Source organism: Microcebus murinus, chromosome 14, assembly GCF_040939455.1.
Source record: "Microcebus murinus isolate Inina chromosome 14, M.murinus_Inina_mat1.0, whole genome shotgun sequence".
Lineage (NCBI taxonomy): Eukaryota > Metazoa > Chordata > Mammalia > Primates > Cheirogaleidae > Microcebus > Microcebus murinus.
This window is the reverse complement of record NC_134117.1, coordinates 80,828,767-80,849,800: the sequence shown is the minus strand read 5'-3', so window position 1 is coordinate 80,849,800 and position 21,034 is coordinate 80,828,767. Positions and strand designations below refer to the sequence as shown.

At 62.7% G+C, this 21,034-nt stretch overlaps 6 pseudogenes; all 6 read right to left on the bottom strand.

Annotated features, from left to right (window-relative positions):
• Positions 1-79: 79 nt before the first annotated feature.
• On the bottom strand, positions 80-198 carry LOC142875997 (uncharacterized; annotated as a pseudogene).
• A 3,757-nt stretch (positions 199-3,955) lies between these two features.
• LOC142875996 (uncharacterized) lies at positions 3,956-4,074 on the bottom strand (annotated as a pseudogene).
• A 3,761-nt stretch (positions 4,075-7,835) lies between these two features.
• LOC142875995 (uncharacterized) lies at positions 7,836-7,954 on the bottom strand (annotated as a pseudogene).
• Positions 7,955-11,729: 3,775 nt separating this feature from the next.
• On the bottom strand, positions 11,730-11,848 carry LOC142875994 (uncharacterized; annotated as a pseudogene).
• Positions 11,849-15,605: 3,757 nt separating this feature from the next.
• Positions 15,606-15,724, bottom strand: LOC142875992 (uncharacterized; annotated as a pseudogene).
• Positions 15,725-19,481: 3,757 nt separating this feature from the next.
• On the bottom strand, positions 19,482-19,600 carry LOC142875991 (uncharacterized; annotated as a pseudogene).
• Between the last annotated feature and the right edge of the window lie 1,434 nt (positions 19,601-21,034).

The following is a 21,034-nucleotide window of genomic DNA, read 5'->3' as shown; positions in this document are numbered from 1 at the left end:
CCCCACCCCGGGCCGCCGCCGCGCTCCCAGAAAGGGGACAGAACAAGAGGCCAAAAAAAAACAAAAACAAAAAAGAAGCAGCCTGTGGCACCCGGTATTCCCAGGCGGTCTCCCATCCAAGTACTAACGAGGCCCGACCCTGCTTAGCTTCCGAGACCAGACGAGATCGGGCGCGTTCAGGGTGGTGTGGCCGTGGACGGCGGAGGGCGCCCCTGCCCCGCTCAAGAAGCCGAGCCTCTCTGCGCTAACCCCGCCGCCTCCTCCCGCCCCACGCACGCCCCGCGCCGGGCCGGGCCTGTTGAGTTCGCCGCCGGGTCCAGCGGGCTCCGAGGGACGGGGGTGATGGGCGGGGCGGGGCGGGGGGCTGTCTCTCTACACACACACACACACACACACACTCACACTCACTCACACTCACACAAGATGCGCCTCCACGGCTGGACTCGTCAAGGTGGAGCCCTTCCAGCCCCCCTCGTCTCCTCCCCCGGCCTCGGCCTCCTTCACCTACCCGCTGCCCACCCCCAGCGCGTCGCCACCGCTGACTGCGCACGCGCGCGCGGGGCGCTCGCCCTTTGACCCCAGCCAGGGGCCGCCCTCCCCCACAACCCCTTTCAGCTGCGCCCCCCCTCGCCCTGTTGCTGGGCGGCCGCCTATTCCCCCGGGCCAGGGCTGGGGCACAGCGCAAGGGGGAGGGGAGCCAGTGTATGGGGCGTCTCTCTCTGGGGAGGTGTCCCATGGGTGGGGTGGGGTGGCGTGGTTTGTGGGGCGCTGAAGAAATCAGTCCCCTCCATCTCCTACCTCTGGAAAACGCCCAAGCCCGTGGAGAACTGCCGGCACCGCTTCGTGGGGGCCGGGACCCTCCTCTGTGTCCTCCTGTGGCCCGGTCCAAGGGGCCTGGGCCTGGCCGGGGCTGCATTGGACCCCGACCACCCTGGCGTGTGGACTCGCTAAAAGTCGGCGATTAGATATTGGATTCCAGCTTCCTTGAGGTCATTTCACTAATGAGTGCACCGGGAAGGGTTTCCTAATCCATCTGTGAGGGTGGCAACTGAAAGAGAATTTTTTTTTTTTTTTTATGAGACACAGTCTCGCTTTGTTGCCTAGGCTAGAGTGAGTGCAGTGGCGTTAGCCTAGCTCACAGCAACCTCAAACTCCTGGGCTCAAGCAATCCTTCTGCCTCAGCCTCCCAAGTAGCTGGGACTACAGGCATGCGCCACCATGCCTGGCTCATTTTCCTATATATATTAGTTGGCCAATTAATTTCTTTCTATTTACAGTAGAGACCGGGTCTGGCTCTTGCTCAGGCTGGTTTCGAACTCCTGACCTCGAGCAATCCGCCCGCCTCGGCCTCCCAGAGAGCTAGGATTACAGGCTTGAGCCACCGCGCCCGGCCTGAAAGAGAATTTGAAAGCTGACAGAATAGGCGAGGAAAGGCATAGGAGATTTCCACACCCAGTAAGGAAGCCTTTCCCGAAATGGAAGAAAGAAAGGAGCAAACAGAGACACCGGTAGCCCGCCCGGATGAGAGTCTGCCCCTGAGAGAAAGTACCCTGACCAGGCTCACCCGTGGGTGGGTGGCGAGCTAGCGGCATTCAGAAGAGCGAGGCCCGCAGTCTGTGCGGAAGACACCTGCGCCTGGGTGTGTGTGGCGGCACGATTCCCAAGCAGCTCCAGATGTTAAACCAAGGAGAAGCCAGGGAGTTCCCAACGCCCCAGGTGTCCTCAGCCCACGACTGGCTGCTGTGGGAATGCGAAGCCCGGCTCCTTGTCTCAGAGCGGGGTTCCCAGGAGGATCAGGCTGAAGCTGGGACTTGGCCTCAAAGTGTCCCCTCGCATGGCCACCCCCTTCCCCTTCCTGCTCCTCTACTCCTGGTGCCCCTCCATCCAGGGGCCAGACCTTAAAGAGTCACCGCAAGAGAATCCTGGTCCCAAGGGAGCCTTCTGGGGGACCGGTGCTGAGAGAGGTTGTGGGCATGGCCCGCTGGGGCTCTGCCCGACCCAGGGCTGAGAGATGCAACCTCCCAGCTCTGGGTCCCTGCAGGAAGTGTTGGCAAACACAGGGCCGGTCCTCCAAAGGCCCAGGTGCAGGGAGCCCAGGCCAAGCAGCCTGTGGAAGAAGCCACTTGCCGTGCCACCCCGGGAACACGACTGCAGGCCCCGGCCCTTCCCACCTCCTCCTCCTCCTCCTCCCACCCGCACCCCCCCCCCGACATGGCACAGGGCTCGGAGACACCTCAGACTCTTGCTACCCAAAGTGCAAAGGGCATCAGTTGCTCCTCCAAACCCCCCGCCCAGCAGACCACGTTGTCCAGCCAGCCCCCGGGCCTCCCTGGGGTGCCCAGCACAAAAGTGCAGACACCCACCGGACCCTCAGTCTCAGTTTTCGGAGGTTTTTGCCACTCTAAGGACCCGCAGGCCAGCTGGGCCTTCGGGCAGGACAGAGAGCCCCGGGATCCCATCAGGAGGCGGTCCCCACCTCCGCGGCTCTCCCCTTGCGGGGGGCGGCAGCCGGCAGCCGCAGGGCCTCAGGGAAGACACCAGGCTGGGCCCCCCCCGCGGCACAGCCGGGGCACGTCCCCCGCACGCGACTTAGGGACCGCTGCTGGAGACTGCTGCGGCCACCCTGCTGCCGGGTTTCTGGAGGGCTTCCTGGAAGCAGCGTCCACACCAAGCCCTTGGAAGGCCCAGGCGACGGAGGAGCCGGTCAGGCAGGGGCCGAGGACGGTGAGAGGCCCGGCGGGAAGGAGCATGTCAGGCAGGGGCAGAGGACGGTGACAGGCCGGGCGGGAAGGAGCCGGTCAGGCGGGGGCCCAGGACAGTGACGGGCCTGGCCGGGGAGGAGTGCGTCAGGCAGGGGCAGAGGAGACGGGCTGGGTAAGGGTTAGGGTTACAGTTAGGGCACAATTCACAATCGCAAAGATGTGGAAGCGACCCGAGTGCCCATCCATCCAGGAGTGCATTAATAAAATGTGGCGCGTGGACACCACGGAGTGCCATTCGGCTGTGAGGAGCAGCGGTGAGAGGGCGCCTCTCGTGTTCTCCTGGCCAGAGCTGGAACCCGTTCCAGTAGGCCAGGTATCCCAAGAATGGACACACGAGCACCACGTGAGCGCGCTCACCGGCAAATTGGTACGAACGGATGGACACCTAAGTGGACGGAGAGGAATCACCTTCATCGGGTGGGTGTCGGGCGGGTGGGGGGAGGGGATGGGCATACACATCCATTGGGAATGGGGTGGGTGCGCACCGACTGGGGGATGGGCGCACGTGAAGCTCTGACCCCAGGGGGGAGGCTTGGAGAGGGCAACGTACCCGACCTTAACATTGGTACCCCCACGATACGCTGGAGCAACATGAGAGGTATATGAATAAGAACACAGCGGGGAGGGGGGCACGGGCAACACATGTCACCTGAATACTTGGACTCCCATCATCTGCTTGAAAAGAGAGAGAAAAGAAAATGCAATAATAGAGGTAAGGGACACTTTTTAAAAATAATGAATCCGAAGAGAAAAGTAAAAGGAAGCCTGTGGAGCAGGTCTGGGTGTGACTCCGGATCCCCCAACATCAGGTGCCACCACCAAAGATTCCTACGTGTAGCCCATAGAACCCCAAAAGCAACGGGACGAGTTCTGGTCACACACTCCCTCAAAATGACATCCTGGCCTTCTTCTGGAACTCCCTCCCCTCTCAGACTCTCAAGGTTTCCTCCAGCGTGTCGGTTCCCACAGAGCAGACCTTTGGTCTGAGACCTGACAGTCCAGATGCCACGCGTGCTGCCGCGTGGCGGCGGTGTCGCGGCTCGGGACAAGAGGAGGCCCCACGGTGCGGGCTGGGGCGCCAGGCACCGCGGCGGGCGCTGAGGGTGGGGGTCACCCCCACCCCGGGCCGCCGCCGCGCTCCCAGAAAGGGGACAGAACAAGAGGCCAAAAAAAAACAAAAACAAAAAAGAAGCAGCCTGTGGCACCCGGTATTCCCAGGCGGTCTCCCATCCAAGTACTAACGAGGCCCGACCCTGCTTAGCTTCCGAGACCAGACGAGATCGGGCGCGTTCAGGGTGGTGTGGCCGTGGACGGCGGAGGGCGCCCCTGCCCCGCTCAAGAAGCCGAGCCTCTCTGCGCTAACCCCGCCGCCTCCTCCCGCCCCACGCACGCCCCGCGCCGGGCCGGGCCTGTTGAGTTCGCCGCCGGGTCCAGCGGGCTCCGAGGGACGGGGGTGATGGGCGGGGCGGGGCGGGGGGCTGTCTCTCTACACACACACACACACACACACACTCACACTCACTCACACTCACACAAGATGCGCCTCCACGGCTGGACTCGTCAAGGTGGAGCCCTTCCAGCCCCCCTCGTCTCCTCCCCCGGCCTCGGCCTCCTTCACCTACCCGCTGCCCACCCCCAGCGCGTCGCCACCGCTGACTGCGCACGCGCGCGCGGGGCGCTCGCCCTTTGACCCCAGCCAGGGGCCGCCCTCCCCCACAACCCCTTTCAGCTGCGCCCCCCCTCGCCCTGTTGCTGGGCGGCCGCCTATTCCCCCGGGCCAGGGCTGGGGCACAGCGCAAGGGGGAGGGGAGCCAGTGTATGGGGCGTCTCTCTCTGGGGATGTGTCCCATGGGTGGGGTGGGGTGGGGTGGCGTGGTTTGTGGGGCGCTGAAGAAATCAGTCCCCTCCATCTCCTACCTCTGGAAAACGCCCAAGCCCGTGGAGAACTGCCGGCACCGCTTCGTGGGGGCCGGGACCCTCCTCTGTGTCCTCCTGTGGCCCGGTCCAAGGGGCCTGGGCCTGGCCGGGGCTGCATTGGACCCCGACCACCCTGGCGTGTGGACTCGCTAAAAGTCGGCGATTAGATATTGGATTCCAGCTTCCTTGAGGTCATTTCACTAATGAGTGCACCGGGAAGGGTTTCCTAATCCATCTGTGAGGGTGGCAACTGAAAGAGAATTTTTTTTTTTTTTTATGAGACACAGTCTCGCTTTGTTGCCTAGGCTAGAGTGAGTGCAGTGGCGTTAGCCTAGCTCACAGCAACCTCAAACTCCTGGGCTCAAGCAATCCTTCTGCCTCAGCCTCCCAAGTAGCTGGGACTACAGGCATGCGCCACCATGCCTGGCTCATTTTCCTATATATATTAGTTGGCCAATTAATTTCTTTCTATTTACAGTAGAGACCGGGTCTGGCTCTTGCTCAGGCTGGTTTCGAACTCCTGACCTCGAGCAATCCGCCCGCCTCGGCCTCCCAGAGAGCTAGGATTACAGGCTTGAGCCACCGCGCCCGGCCTGAAAGAGAATTTGAAAGCTGACAGAATAGGCGAGGAAAGGCATAGGAGATTTCCACACCCAGTAAGGAAGCCTTTCCCGAAATGGAAGAAAGAAAGGAGCAAACAGAGACACCGGTAGCCCGCCCGGATGAGAGTCTGCCCCTGAGAGAAAGTACCCTGACCAGGCTCACCCGTGGGTGGGTGGCGAGCTAGCGGCATTCAGAAGAGCGAGGCCCGCAGTCTGTGCGGAAGACACCTGCGCTCGGGTGTGTGTGGCGGCACGATTCCCAAGCAGCTCCAGATGTTAAACCAAGGAGAAGCCAGGGAGTTCCCAACGCCCCAGGTGTCCTCAGCCCACGACTGGCTGCTGTGGGAATGCGAAGCCCGGCTCCTTGTCTCAGAGCGGGGTTCCCAGGAGGATCAGGCTGAAGCTGGGACTTGGCCTCAAAGTGTCCCCTCGCATGGCCACCCCCTTCCCCTTCCTGCTCCTCTACTCCTGGTGCCCCTCCATCCAGGGGCCAGACCTTAAAGAGTCACCGCAAGAGAATCCTGGTCCCAAGGGAGCCTTCTGGGGGACCGGTGCTGAGAGAGGTTGTGGGCATGGCCCGCTGGGGCTCTGCCCGACCCAGGGCTGAGAGATGCAACCTCCCAGCTCTGGGTCCCTGCAGGAAGTGTTGGCAAACACAGGGCCGGTCCTCCAAAGGCCCAGGTGCAGGGAGCCCAGGCCAAGCAGCCTGTGGAAGAAGCCACTTGCCGTGCCACCCCGGGAACACGACTGCAGGCCCCGGCCCTTCCCACCTCCTCCTCCTCCTCCTCCCACCCGCACCCCCCCCCCGACATGGCACAGGGCTCGGAGACACCTCAGACTCTTGCTACCCAAAGTGCAAAGGGCATCAGTTGCTCCTCCAAACCCCCCGCCCAGCAGACCACGTTGTCCAGCCAGCCCCCGGGCCTCCCTGGGGTGCCCAGCACAAAAGTGCAGACACCCACCGGACCCTCAGTCTCAGTTTTCGGAGGTTTTTGCCACTCTAAGGACCCGCAGGCCAGCTGGGCCTTCGGGCAGGACAGAGAGCCCCGGGATCCCATCAGGAGGCGGTCCCCACCTCCGCGGCTCTCCCCTTGCGGGGGGCGGCAGCCGGCAGCCGCAGGGCCTCAGGGAAGACACCAGGCTGGGCCCCCCCCGCGGCACAGCCGGGGCACGTCCCCCGCACGCGACTTAGGGACCGCTGCTGGAGACTGCTGCGGCCACCCTGCTGCCGGGTTTCTGGAGGGCTTCCTGGAAGCAGCGTCCACACCAAGCCCTTGGAAGGCCCAGGCGACGGAGGAGCCGGTCAGGCAGGGGCCGAGGACGGTGAGAGGCCCGGCGGGAAGGAGCATGTCAGGCAGGGGCAGAGGACGGTGACAGGCCGGGCGGGAAGGAGCCGGTCAGGCGGGGGCCCAGGACAGTGACGGGCCTGGCCGGGGAGGAGTGCGTCAGGCAGGGGCAGAGGAGACGGGCTGGGTAAGGGTTAGGGTTACAGTTAGGGCACAATTCACAATCGCAAAGATGTGGAAGCGACCCGAGTGCCCATCCATCCAGGAGTGCATTAATAAAATGTGGCGCGTGGACACCACGGAGTGCCATTCGGCTGTGAGGAGCAGCGGTGAGAGGGCGCCTCTCGTGTTCTCCTGGCCAGAGCTGGAACCCGTTCCAGTAGGCCAGGTATCCCAAGAATGGACACACGAGCACCACGTGAGCGCGCTCACCGGCAAATTGGTACGAACGGATGGACACCTAAGTGGACGGAGAGGAATCACCTTCATCGGGTGGGTGTCGGGCGGGTGGGGGGAGGGGATGGGCATACACATCCATTGGGAATGGGGTGGGTGCGCACCGACTGGGGGATGGGCGCACGTGAAGCTCTGACCCCAGGGGGGAGGCTTGGAGAGGGCAACGTACCCGACCTTAACATTGGTACCCCCACGATACGCTGGAGCAACATGAGAGGTATATGAATAAGAACACAGCGGGGAGGGGGGCACGGGCAACACATGTCACCTGAATACTTGGACTCCCATCATCTGCTTGAAAAGAGAGAGAAAAGAAAATGCAATAATAGAGGTAAGGGACACTTTTTAAAAATAATGAATCCGAAGAGAAAAGTAAAAGGAAGCCTGTGGAGCAGGTCTGGGTGTGACTCCGGATCCCCCAACATCAGGTGCCACCACCAAAGATTCCTACGTGTAGCCCATAGAACCCCAAAAGCAACGGGACGAGTTCTGGTCACACACTCCCTCAAAATGACATCCTGGCCTTCTTCTGGAACTCCCTCCCCTCTCAGACTCTCAAGGTTTCCTCCAGCGTGTCGGTTCCCACAGAGCAGACCTTTGGTCTGAGACCTGACAGTCCAGATGCCACGCGTGCTGCCGCGTGGCGGCGGTGTCGCGGCTCGGGACAAGAGGAGGCCCCACGGTGCGGGCTGGGGCGCCAGGCACCGCGGCGGGCGCTGAGGGTGGGGGTCACCCCCACCCCGGGCCGCCGCCGCGCTCCCAGAAAGGGGACAGAACAAGAGGCCAAAAAAAAACAAAAACAAAAAAGAAGCAGCCTGTGGCACCCGGTATTCCCAGGCGGTCTCCCATCCAAGTACTAACGAGGCCCGACCCTGCTTAGCTTCCGAGACCAGACGAGATCGGGCGCGTTCAGGGTGGTGTGGCCGTGGACGGCGGAGGGCGCCCCTGCCCCGCTCAAGAAGCCGAGCCTCTCTGCGCTAACCCCGCCGCCTCCTCCCGCCCCACGCACGCCCCGCGCCGGGCCGGGCCTGTTGAGTTCGCCGCCGGGTCCAGCGGGCTCCGAGGGACGGGGGTGATGGGCGGGGCGGGGCGGGGGGCTGTCTCTCTACACACACACACACACACACACTCACTCACTCACACTCACTCACACTCACACAAGATGCGCCTCCACGGCTGGACTCGTCAAGGTGGAGCCCTTCCAGCCCCCCTCGTCTCCTCCCCCGGCCTCGGCCTCCTTCACCTACCCGCTGCCCACCCCCAGCGCGTCGCCACCGCTGACTGCGCACGCGCGCGCGCGCGCGCGAGGGGCGCTCGCCCTTTGACCCCAGCCAGGGGCCGCCCTCCCCCACAACCCCTTTCAGCTGCGCCCCCCCTCGCCCTGTTGTTGGGCGGCCGCCTATTCCCCCGGGCCAGGGCTGGGGCACAGCGCAAGGGGGAGGGGAGCCAGTGTATGGGGCGTCTCTCTCTGGGGAGGTGTCCCATGGGTGGGGTGGGGTGGCGTGGTTTGTGGGGCGCTGAAGAAATCAGTCCCCTCCATCTCCTACCTCTGGAAAACGCCCAAGCCCGTGGAGAACTGCCGGCACCGCTTCGTGGGGGCCGGGACCCTCCTCTGTGTCCTCCTGTGGCCCGGTCCAAGGGGCCTGGGCCTGGCCGGGGCTGCATTGGACCCCGACCACCCTGGCGTGTGGACTCGCTAAAAGTCGGCGATTAGATATTGGATTCCAGCTTCCTTGAGGTCATTTCACTAATGAGTGCACCGGGAAGGGTTTCCTAATCCATCTGTGAGGGTGGCAACTGAAAGAGAATTTTTTTTTTTTTTTTTATGAGACACAGTCTCGCTTTGTTGCCTAGGCTAGAGTGAGTGCAGTGGCGTTAGCCTAGCTCACAGCAACCTCAAACTCCTGGGCTCAAGCAATCCTTCTGCCTCAGCCTCCCAAGTAGCTGGGACTACAGGCATGCGCCACCATGCCTGGCTCATTTTCCTATATATATTAGTTGGCCAATTAATTTCTTTCTATTTACAGTAGAGACCGGGTCTGGCTCTTGCTCAGGCTGGTTTCGAACTCCTGACCTCGAGCAATCCGCCCGCCTCGGCCTCCCAGAGAGCTAGGATTACAGGCTTGAGCCACCGCGCCCGGCCTGAAAGAGAATTTGAAAGCTGACAGAATAGGCGAGGAAAGGCATAGGAGATTTCCACACCCAGTAAGGAAGCCTTTCCCGAAATGGAAGAAAGAAAGGAGCAAACAGAGACACCGGTAGCCCGCCCGGATGAGAGTCTGCCCCTGAGAGAAAGTACCCTGACCAGGCTCACCCGTGGGTGGGTGGCGAGCTAGCGGCATTCAGAAGAGCGAGGCCCGCAGTCTGTGCGGAAGACACCTGCGCTCGGGTGTGTGTGGCGGCACGATTCCCAAGCAGCTCCAGATGTTAAACCAAGGAGAAGCCAGGGAGTTCCCAACGCCCCAGGTGTCCTCAGCCCACGACTGGCTGCTGTGGGAATGCGAAGCCCGGCTCCTTGTCTCAGAGCGGGGTTCCCAGGAGGATCAGGCTGAAGCTGGGACTTGGCCTCAAAGTGTCCCCTCGCATGGCCACCCCCTTCCCCTTCCTGCTCCTCTACTCCTGGTGCCCCTCCATCCAGGGGCCAGACCTTAAAGAGTCACCGCAAGAGAATCCTGGTCCCAAGGGAGCCTTCTGGGGGACCGGTGCTGAGAGAGGTTGTGGGCATGGCCCGCTGGGGCTCTGCCCGACCCAGGGCTGAGAGATGCAACCTCCCAGCTCTGGGTCCCTGCAGGAAGTGTTGGCAAACACAGGGCCGGTCCTCCAAAGGCCCAGGTGCAGGGAGCCCAGGCCAAGCAGCCTGTGGAAGAAGCCACTTGCCGTGCCACCCCGGGAACACGACTGCAGGCCCCGGCCCTTCCCACCTCCTCCTCCTCCTCCTCCCACCCGCACCCCCCCCCCCGACATGGCACAGGGCTCGGAGACACCTGAGACTCTTGCTACCCAAAGTGCAAAGGGCATCAGTTGCTCCTCCAAACCCCCCGCCCAGCAGACCACGTTGTCCAGCCAGCCCCCGGGCCTCCCTGGGGTGCCCAGCACAAAAGTGCAGACACCCACCGGACCCTCAGTCTCAGTTTTCGGAGGTTTTTGCCACTCTAAGGACCCGCAGGCCAGCTGGGCCTTCGGGCAGGACAGAGAGCCCCGGGATCCCATCAGGAGGCGGTCCCCACCTCCGCGGCTCTCCCCTTGCGGGGGGCGGCAGCCGGCAGCCGCAGGGCCTCAGGGAAGACACCAGGCTGGGCCCCCCCCGCGGCACAGCCGGGGCACGTCCCCCGCACGCGACTTAGGGACCGCTGCTGGAGACTGCTGCGGCCACCCTGCTGCCGGGTTTCTGGAGGGCTTCCTGGAAGCAGCGTCCACACCAAGCCCTTGGAAGGCCCAGGCGACGGAGGAGCCGGTCAGGCAGGGGCCGAGGACGGTGAGAGGCCCGGCGGGAAGGAGCATGTCAGGCAGGGGCAGAGGACGGTGACAGGCCGGGCGGGAAGGAGCCGGTCAGGCGGGGGCCCAGGACAGTGACGGGCCTGGCCGGGGAGGAGTGCGTCAGGCAGGGGCAGAGGAGACGGGCTGGGTAAGGGTTAGGGTTACAGTTAGGGCACAATTCACAATCGCAAAGATGTGGAAGCGACCCGAGTGCCCATCCATCCAGGAGTGCATTAATAAAATGTGGCGCGTGGACACCACGGAGTGCCATTCGGCTGTGAGGAGCAGCGGTGAGAGGGCGCCTCTCGTGTTCTCCTGGCCAGAGCTGGAACCCGTTCCAGTAGGCCAGGTATCCCAAGAATGGACACACGAGCACCACGTGAGCGCGCTCACCGGCAAATTGGTACGAACGGATGGACACCTAAGTGGACGGAGAGGAATCACCTTCATCGGGTGGGTGTCGGGCGGGTGGGGGGAGGGGATGGGCATACACATCCATTGGGAATGGGGTGGGTGCGCACCGACTGGGGGATGGGCGCACGTGAAGCTCTGACCCGAGGGGGGAGGCTTGGAGAGGGCAACGTACCCGACCTTAACATTGGTACCCCCACGATACGCTGGAGCAACATGAGAGGTATATGAATAAGAACACAGCGGGGAGGGGGGCACGGGCAACACATGTCACCTGAATACTTGGACTCCCATCATCTGCTTGAAAAGAGAGAGAAAAGAAAATGCAATAATAGAGGTAAGGGACACTTTTTAAAAATAATGAATCCGAAGAGAAAAGTAAAAGGAAGCCTGTGGAGCAGGTCTGGGTGTGACTCCGGATCCCCCAACATCAGGTGCCACCACCAAAGATTCCTACGTGTAGCCCATAGAACCCCAAAAGCAACGGGACGAGTTCTGGTCACACACTCCCTCAAAATGACATCCTGGCCTTCTTCTGGAACTCCCTCCCCTCTCAGACTCTCAAGGTTTCCTCCAGCGTGTCGGTTCCCACAGAGCAGACCTTTGGTCTGAGACCTGACAGTCCAGATGCCACGCGTGCTGCCGCGTGGCGGCGGTGTCGCGGCTCGGGACAAGAGGAGGCCCCACGGTGCGGGCTGGGGCGCCAGGCACCGCGGCGGGCGCTGAGGGTGGGGGTCACCCCCACCCCGGGCCGCCGCCGCGCTCCCAGAAAGGGGACAGAACAAGAGGCCAAAAAAAAACAAAAACAAAAAAGAAGCAGCCTGTGGCACCCGGTATTCCCAGGCGGTCTCCCATCCAAGTACTAACGAGGCCCGACCCTGCTTAGCTTCCGAGACCAGACGAGATCGGGCGCGTTCAGGGTGGTGTGGCCGTGGACGGCGGAGGGCGCCCCTGCCCCGCTCAAGAAGCCGAGCCTCTCTGCGCTAACCCCGCCGCCTCCTCCCGCCCCACGCACGCCCCGCGCCGGGCCGGGCCTGTTGAGTTCGCCGCCGGGTCCAGCGGGCTCCGAGGGACGGGGGTGATGGGCGGGGCGGGGCGGGGGGCTGTCTCTCTACACACACACACACACTCACACTCACTCACACTCACACAAGATGCGCCTCCACGGCTGGACTCGTCAAGGTGGAGCCCTTCCAGCCCCCCTCGTCTCCTCCCCCGGCCTCGGCCTCCTTCACCTACCCGCTGCCCACCCCCAGCGCGTCGCCACCGCTGACTGCGCACGCGCGCGCGGGGCGCTCGCCCTTTGACCCCAGCCAGGGGCCGCCCTCCCCCACAACCCCTTTCAGCTGCGCCCCCCCTCGCCCTGTTGTTGGGCGGCCGCCTATTCCCCCGGGCCAGGGCTGGGGCACAGCGCAAGGGGGAGGGGAGCCAGTGTATGGGGCGTCTCTCTCTGGGGATGTGTCCCATGGGTGGGGTGGGGTGGGGTGGCGTGGTTTGTGGGGCGCTGAAGAAATCAGTCCCCTCCATCTCCTACCTCTGGAAAACGCCCAAGCCCGTGGAGAACTGCCGGCACCGCTTCGTGGGGGCCGGGACCCTCCTCTGTGTCCTCCTGTGGCCCGGTCCAAGGGGCCTGGGCCTGGCCGGGGCTGCATTGGACCCCGACCACCCTGGCGTGTGGACTCGCTAAAAGTCGGCGATTAGATATTGGATTCCAGCTTCCTTGAGGTCATTTCACTAATGAGTGCACCGGGAAGGGTTTCCTAATCCATCTGTGAGGGTGGCAACTGAAAGAGAATTTTTTTTTTTTTTTTTATGAGACACAGTCTCGCTTTGTTGCCTAGGCTAGAGTGAGTGCAGTGGCGTTAGCCTAGCTCACAGCAACCTCAAACTCCTGGGCTCAAGCAATCCTTCTGCCTCAGCCTCCCAAGTAGCTGGGACTACAGGCATGCGCCACCATGCCTGGCTCATTTTCCTATATATATTAGTTGGCCAATTAATTTCTTTCTATTTACAGTAGAGACCGGGTCTGGCTCTTGCTCAGGCTGGTTTCGAACTCCTGACCTCGAGCAATCCGCCCGCCTCGGCCTCCCAGAGAGCTAGGATTACAGGCTTGAGCCACCGCGCCCGGCCTGAAAGAGAATTTGAAAGCTGACAGAATAGGCGAGGAAAGGCATAGGAGATTTCCACACCCAGTAAGGAAGCCTTTCCCGAAATGGAAGAAAGAAAGGAGCAAACAGAGACACCGGTAGCCCGCCCGGATGAGAGTCTGCCCCTGAGAGAAAGTACCCTGACCAGGCTCACCCGTGGGTGGGTGGCGAGCTAGCGGCATTCAGAAGAGCGAGGCCCGCAGTCTGTGCGGAAGACACCTGCGCTCGGGTGTGTGTGGCGGCACGATTCCCAAGCAGCTCCAGATGTTAAACCAAGGAGAAGCCAGGGAGTTCCCAACGCCCCAGGTGTCCTCAGCCCACGACTGGCTGCTGTGGGAATGCGAAGCCCGGCTCCTTGTCTCAGAGCGGGGTTCCCAGGAGGATCAGGCTGAAGCTGGGACTTGGCCTCAAAGTGTCCCCTCGCATGGCCACCCCCTTCCCCTTCCTGCTCCTCTACTCCTGGTGCCCCTCCATCCAGGGGCCAGACCTTAAAGAGTCACCGCAAGAGAATCCTGGTCCCAAGGGAGCCTTCTGGGGGACCGGTGCTGAGAGAGGTTGTGGGCATGGCCCGCTGGGGCTCTGCCCGACCCAGGGCTGAGAGATGCAACCTCCCAGCTCTGGGTCCCTGCAGGAAGTGTTGGCAAACACAGGGCCGGTCCTCCAAAGGCCCAGGTGCAGGGAGCCCAGGCCAAGCAGCCTGTGGAAGAAGCCACTTGCCGTGCCACCCCGGGAACACGACTGCAGGCCCCGGCCCTTCCCACCTCCTCCTCCTCCTCCTCCCACCCGCACCCCCCCCCCCGACATGGCACAGGGCTCGGAGACACCTCAGACTCTTGCTACCCAAAGTGCAAAGGGCATCAGTTGCTCCTCCAAACCCCCCGCCCAGCAGACCACGTTGTCCAGCCAGCCCCCGGGCCTCCCTGGGGTGCCCAGCACAAAAGTGCAGACACCCACCGGACCCTCAGTCTCAGTTTTCGGAGGTTTTTGCCACTCTAAGGACCCGCAGGCCAGCTGGGCCTTCGGGCAGGACAGAGAGCCCCGGGATCCCATCAGGAGGCGGTCCCCACCTCCGCGGCTCTCCCCTTGCGGGGGGCGGCAGCCGGCAGCCGCAGGGCCTCAGGGAAGACACCAGGCTGGGCCCCCCCCGCGGCACAGCCGGGGCACGTCCCCCGCACGCGACTTAGGGACCGCTGCTGGAGACTGCTGCGGCCACCCTGCTGCCGGGTTTCTGGAGGGCTTCCTGGAAGCAGCGTCCACACCAAGCCCTTGGAAGGCCCAGGCGACGGAGGAGCCGGTCAGGCAGGGGCCGAGGACGGTGAGAGGCCCGGCGGGAAGGAGCATGTCAGGCAGGGGCAGAGGACGGTGACAGGCCGGGCGGGAAGGAGCCGGTCAGGCGGGGGCCCAGGACAGTGACGGGCCTGGCCGGGGAGGAGTGCGTCAGGCAGGGGCAGAGGAGACGGGCTGGGTAAGGGTTAGGGTTACAGTTAGGGCACAATTCACAATCGCAAAGATGTGGAAGCGACCCGAGTGCCCATCCATCCAGGAGTGCATTAATAAAATGTGGCGCGTGGACACCACGGAGTGCCATTCGGCTGTGAGGAGCAGCGGTGAGAGGGCGCCTCTCGTGTTCTCCTGGCCAGAGCTGGAACCCGTTCCAGTAGGCCAGGTATCCCAAGAATGGACACACGAGCACCACGTGAGCGCGCTCACCGGCAAATTGGTACGAACGGATGGACACCTAAGTGGACGGAGAGGAATCACCTTCATCGGGTGGGTGTCGGGCGGGTGGGGGGAGGGGATGGGCATACACATCCATTGGGAATGGGGTGGGTGCGCACCGACTGGGGGATGGGCGCACGTGAAGCTCTGACCCGAGGGGGGAGGCTTGGAGAGGGCAACGTACCCGACCTTAACATTGGTACCCCCACGATACGCTGGAGCAACATGAGAGGTATATGAATAAGAACACAGCGGGGAGGGGGGCACGGGCAACACATGTCACCTGAATACTTGGACTCCCATCATCTGCTTGAAAAGAGAGAGAAAAGAAAATGCAATAATAGAGGTAAGGGACACTTTTTAAAAATAATGAATCCGAAGAGAAAAGTAAAAGGAAGCCTGTGGAGCAGGTCTGGGTGTGACTCCGGATCCCCCAACATCAGGTGCCACCACCAAAGATTCCTACGTGTAGCCCATAGAACCCCAAAAGCAACGGGACAGAGTTCTGGTCACACACTCCCTCAAAATGACATCCTGGCCTTCTTCTGGAACTCCCTCCCCTCTCAGACTCTCAAGGTTTCCTCCAGCGTGTCGGTTCCCACAGAGCAGACCTTTGGTCTGAGACCTGACAGTCCAGATGCCACGCGTGCTGCCGCGTGGCGGCGGTGTCGCGGCTCGGGACAAGAGGAGGCCCCACGGTGCGGGCTGGGGCGCCAGGCACCGCGGCGGGCGCTGAGGGTGGGGGTCACCCCCACCCCGGGCCGCCGCCGCGCTCCCAGAAAGGGGACAGAACAAGAGGCCAAAAAAAAACAAAAACAAAAAAGAAGCAGCCTGTGGCACCCGGTATTCCCAGGCGGTCTCCCATCCAAGTACTAACGAGGCCCGACCCTGCTTAGCTTCCGAGACCAGACGAGATCGGGCGCGTTCAGGGTGGTGTGGCCGTGGACGGCGGAGGGCGCCCCTGCCCCGCTCAAGAAGCCGAGCCTCTCTGCGCTAACCCCGCCGCCTCCTCCCGCCCCACGCACGCCCCGCGCCGGGCCGGGCCTGTTGAGTTCGCCGCCGGGTCCAGCGGGCTCCGAGGGACGGGGGTGATGGGCGGGGCGGGGCGGGGGGCTGTCTCTCTACACACACACACACACTCACACTCACTCACACTCACACAAGATGCGCCTCCACGGCTGGACTCGTCAAGGTGGAGCCCTTCCAGCCCCCCTCGTCTCCTCCCCCGGCCTCGGCCTCCTTCACCTACCCGCTGCCCACCCCCAGCGCGTCGCCACCGCTGACTGCGCACGCGCGCGCGGGGCGCTCGCCCTTTGACCCCAGCCAGGGGCCGCCCTCCCCCACAACCCCTTTCAGCTGCGCCCCCCCTCGCCCTGTTGCTGGGCGGCCGCCTATTCCCCCGGGCCAGGGCTGGGGCACAGCGCAAGGGGGAGGGGAGCCAGTGTATGGGGCGTCTCTCTCTGGGGATGTGTCCCATGGGTGGGGTGGGGTGGGGTGGCGTGGTTTGTGGGGCGCTGAAGAAATCAGTCCCCTCCATCTCCTACCTCTGGAAAACGCCCAAGCCCGTGGAGAACTGCCGGCACCGCTTCGTGGGGGCCGGGACCCTCCTCTGTGTCCTCCTGTGGCCCGGTCCAAGGGGCCTGGGCCTGGCCGGGGCTGCATTGGACCCCGACCACCCTGGCGTGTGGACTCGCTAAAAGTCGGCGATTAGATATTGGATTCCAGCTTCCTTGAGGTCATTTCACTAATGAGTGCACCGGGAAGGGTTTCCTAATCCATCTGTGAGGGTGGCAACTGAAAGAGAATTTTTTTTTTTTTTTTTATGAGACACAGTCTCGCTTTGTTGCCTAGGCTAGAGTGAGTGCAGTGGCGTTAGCCTAGCTCACAGCAACCTCAAACTCCTGGGCTCAAGCAATCCTTCTGCCTCAGCCTCCCAAGTAGCTGGGACTACAGGCATGCGCCACCATGCCTGGCTCATTTTCCTATATATATTAGTTGGCCAATTAATTTCTTTCTATTTACAGTAGAGACCGGGTCTGGCTCTTGCTCAGGCTGGTTTCGAACTCCTGACCTCGAGCAATCCGCCCGCCTCGGCCTCCCAGAGAGCTAGGATTACAGGCTTGAGCCACCGCGCCCGGCCTGAAAGAGAATTTGAAAGCTGACAGAATAGGCGAGGAAAGGCATAGGAGATTTCCACACCCAGTAAGGAAGCCTTTCCCGAAATGGAAGAAAGAAAGGAGCAAACAGAGACACCGGTAGCCCGCCCGGATGAGAGTCTGCCCCTGAGAGAAAGTACCCTGACCAGGCTCACCCGTGGGTGGGTGGCGAGCTAGCGGCATTCAGAAGAGCGAGGCCCGCAGTCTGTGCGGAAGACACCTGCGCTCGGGTGTGTGTGGCGGCACGATTCCCAAGCAGCTCCAGATGTTAAACCAAGGAGAAGCCAGGGAGTTCCCAACGCCCCAGGTGTCCTCAGCCCACGACTGGCTGCTGTGGGAATGCGAAGCCCGGCTCCTTGTCTCAGAGCGGGGTTCCCAGGAGGATCAGGCTGAAGCTGGGACTTGGCCTCAAAGTGTCCCCTCGCATGGCCACCCCCTTCCCCTTCCTGCTCCTCTACTCCTGGTGCCCCTCCATCCAGGGGCCAGACCTTAAAGAGTCACCGCAAGAGAATCCTGGTCCCAAGGGAGCCTTCTGGGGGACCGGTGCTGAGAGAGGTTGTGGGCATGGCCCGCTGGGGCTCTGCCCGACCCAGGGCTGAGAGATGCCACCTCCCAGCTCTGGGTCCCTGCAGGAAGTGTTGGCAAACACAGGGCCGGTCCTCCAAAGGCCCAGGTGCAGGGAGCCCAGGCCAAGCAGCCTGTGGAAGAAGCCACTTGCCGTGCCACCCCGGGAACACGACTGCAGGCCCCGGCCCTTCCCACCTCCTCCTCCTCCTCCTCCCACCCGCACCCCCCCCCCCGACATGGCACAGGGCTCGGAGACACCTCAGACTCTTGCTACCCAAAGTGCAAAGGGCATCAGTTGCTCCTCCAAACCCCCCGCCCAGCAGACCACGTTGTCCAGCCAGCCCCCGGGCCTCCCTGGGGTGCCCAGCACAAAAGTGCAGACACCCACCGGACCCTCAGTCTCAGTTTTCGGAGGTTTTTGCCACTCTAAGGACCCGCAGGCCAGCTGGGCCTTCGGGCAGGACAGAGAGCCCCGGGATCCCATCAGGAGGCGGTCCCCACCTCCGCGGCTCTCCCCTTGCGGGGGGCGGCAGCCGGCAGCCGCAGGGCCTCAGGGAAGACACCAGGCTGGGCCCCCCCCCGCGGCACAGCCGGGGCACGTCCCCCGCACGCGACTTAGGGACCGCTGCTGGAGACTGCTGCGGCCACCCTGCTGCCGGGTTTCTGGAGGGCTTCCTGGAAGCAGCGTCCACACCAAGCCCTTGGAAGGCCCAGGCGACGGAGGAGCCGGTCAGGCAGGGGCCGAGGACGGTGAGAGGCCCGGCGGGAAGGAGCATGTCAGGCAGGGGCAGAGGACGGTGACAGGCCGGGCGGGAAGGAGCCGGTCAGGCGGGGGCCCAGGACAGTGACGGGCCTGGCCGGGGAGGAGTGCGTCAGGCAGGGGCAGAGGAGACGGGCTGGGTAAGGGTTAGGGTTACAGTTAGGGCACAATTCACAATCGCAAAGATGTGGAAGCGACCCGAGTGCCCATCCATCCAGGAGTGCATTAATAAAATGTGGCGCGTGGACACCACGGAGTGCCATTCGGCTGTGAGGAGCAGTGGTGAGAGGGCGCCTCTCGTGTTCTCCTGGCCAGAGCTGGAACCCGTTCCAGTAGGCCAGGTATCCCAAGAATGGACACACGAGCACCACGTGAGCGCGCTCACCGGCAAATTGGTACGAACGGATGGACACCTAAGTGGACGGAGAGGAATCACCTTCATCGGGTGGGTGTCGGGCGGGTGGGGGGAGGGGATGGGCATACACATCCATTGGGAATGGGGTGGGTGCGCACCGACTGGGGGATGGGCGCACGTGAAGCTCTGACCCGAGGGGGGAGGCTTGGAGAGGGCAACGTACCCGACCTTAACATTGGTACCCCCACGATACGCTGGAGCAACATGAGAGGTATATGAATAAGAACACAGCGGGGAGGGGGGCACGGGCAACACATGTCACCTGAATACTTGGACTCCCATCATCTGCTTGAAAAGAGAGAGAAAAGAAAATGCAATAATAGAGGTAAGGGACACTTTTTAAAAATAATGAATCCGAAGAGAAAAGTAAAAGGAAGCCTGTGGAGCAGGTCTGGGTGTGACTCCGGATCCCCCAACATCAGGTGCCACCACCAAAGATTCCTACGTGTAGCCCATAGAACCCCAAAAGCAACGGGACGAGTTCTGGTCACACACTCCCTCAAAATGACATCCTGGCCTTCTTCTGGAACTCCCTCCCCTCTCAGACTCTCAAGGTTTCCTCCAGCGTGTCGGTTCCCACAGAGCAGACCTTTGGTCTGAGACCTGACAGTCCAGATGCCACGCGTGCTGCCGCGTGGCGGCGGTGTCGCGGCTCGGGACAAGAGGAGGCCCCACGGTGCGGGCTGGGGCGCCAGGCACCGCGGCGGGCGCTGAGGGTGGGGGTCACCCCCACCCCGGGCCGCCGCCGCGCTCCCAGAAAGGGGACAGAACAAGAGGCCAAAAAAAAACAAAAACAAAAAAGAAGCAGCCTGTGGCACCCGGTATTCCCAGGCGGTCTCCCATCCAAGTACTAACGAGGCCCGACCCTGCTTAGCTTCCGAGACCAGACGAGATCGGGCGCGTTCAGGGTGGTGTGGCCGTGGACGGCGGAGGGCGCCCCTGCCCCGCTCAAGAAGCCGAGCCTCTCTGCGCTAACCCCGCCGCCTCCTCCCGCCCCACGCACGCCCCGCGCCGGGCCGGGCCTGTTGAGTTCGCCGCCGGGTCCAGCGGGCTCCGAGGGACGGGGGTGATGGGCGGGGCGGGGCGGGGGGCTGTCTCTCTACACACACACACACACACACACTCACTCACTCACACTCACTCACACTCACACAAGATGCGCCTCCACGGCTGGACTCGTCAAGGTGGAGCCCTTCCAGCCCCCCTCGTCTCCTCCCCCGGCCTCGGCCTCCTTCACCTACCCGCTGCCCATCCCCAGCGCGTCGCCACCGCTGACTGCGCACGCGCGCGCGCGCGCGCGGGGCGCTCGCCCTTTGACCCCAGCCAGGGGCCGCCCTCCCCCACAACCCCTTTCAGCTGCGCCCCCCCTCGCCCTGTTGTTGGGCGGCCGCCTATTCCCCCGGGCCAGGGCTGGGGCACAGCGCAAGGGGGAGGGGAGCCAGTGTATGGGGCGTCTCTCTCTGGGGATGTGTCCCATGGGTGGGGTGGGGTGGCGTGGTTTGTGGGGCGCTGAAGAAATCAGTCCCCTCCATCTCCTACCTCTGGAAAACGCCCAAGCCCGTGGGGAACTGCCGGCACCGCTTCGTGGGGGCCGGGACCCTCCTCTGTGTCCTCCTGTGGCCCGGTCCAAGGGGCCTGGGCCTGGCCGGGGCTGCATTGGACCCCGACCACCCTGGCGTGTGGACTCGCTAAAAGTCGGCGATTAGATATTGGATTCCAGCTTCCTTGAGGTCATTTCACTAATGAGTGCACCGGGAAGGGTTTCCTAATCCATCTGTGAGGGTGGCAACTGAAAGAGAATTTTTTTTTTTTTTTTTATGAGACACAGTCTCGCTTTGTTGCCTAGGCTAGAGTGAGTGCAGTGGCGTTAGCCTAGCTCACAGCAACCTCAAACTCCTGGGCTCAAGCAATCCTTCTGCCTCAGCCTCCCAAGTAGCTGGGACTACAGGCATGCGCCACCATGCCTGGCTCATTTTCCTATATATATTAGTTGGCCAATTAATTTCTTTCTATTTACAGTAGAGACCGGGTCTGGCTCTTGCTCAGGCTGGTTTCGAACTCCTGACCTCGAGCAATCCGCCCGCCTCGGCCTCCCAGAGAGCTAGGATTACAGGCTTGAGCCACCGCGCCCGGCCTGAAAGAGAATTTGAAAGCTGACAGAATAGGCGAGGAAAGGCATAGGAGATTTCCACACCCAGTAAGGAAGCCTTTCCCGAAATGGAAGAAAGAAAGGAGCAAACAGAGACACCGGTAGCCCGCCCGGATGAGAGTCTGCCCCTGAGAGAAAGTACCCTGACCAGGCTCACCCGTGGGTGGGTGGCGAGCTAGCGGCATTCAGAAGAGCGAGGCCCGCAGTCTG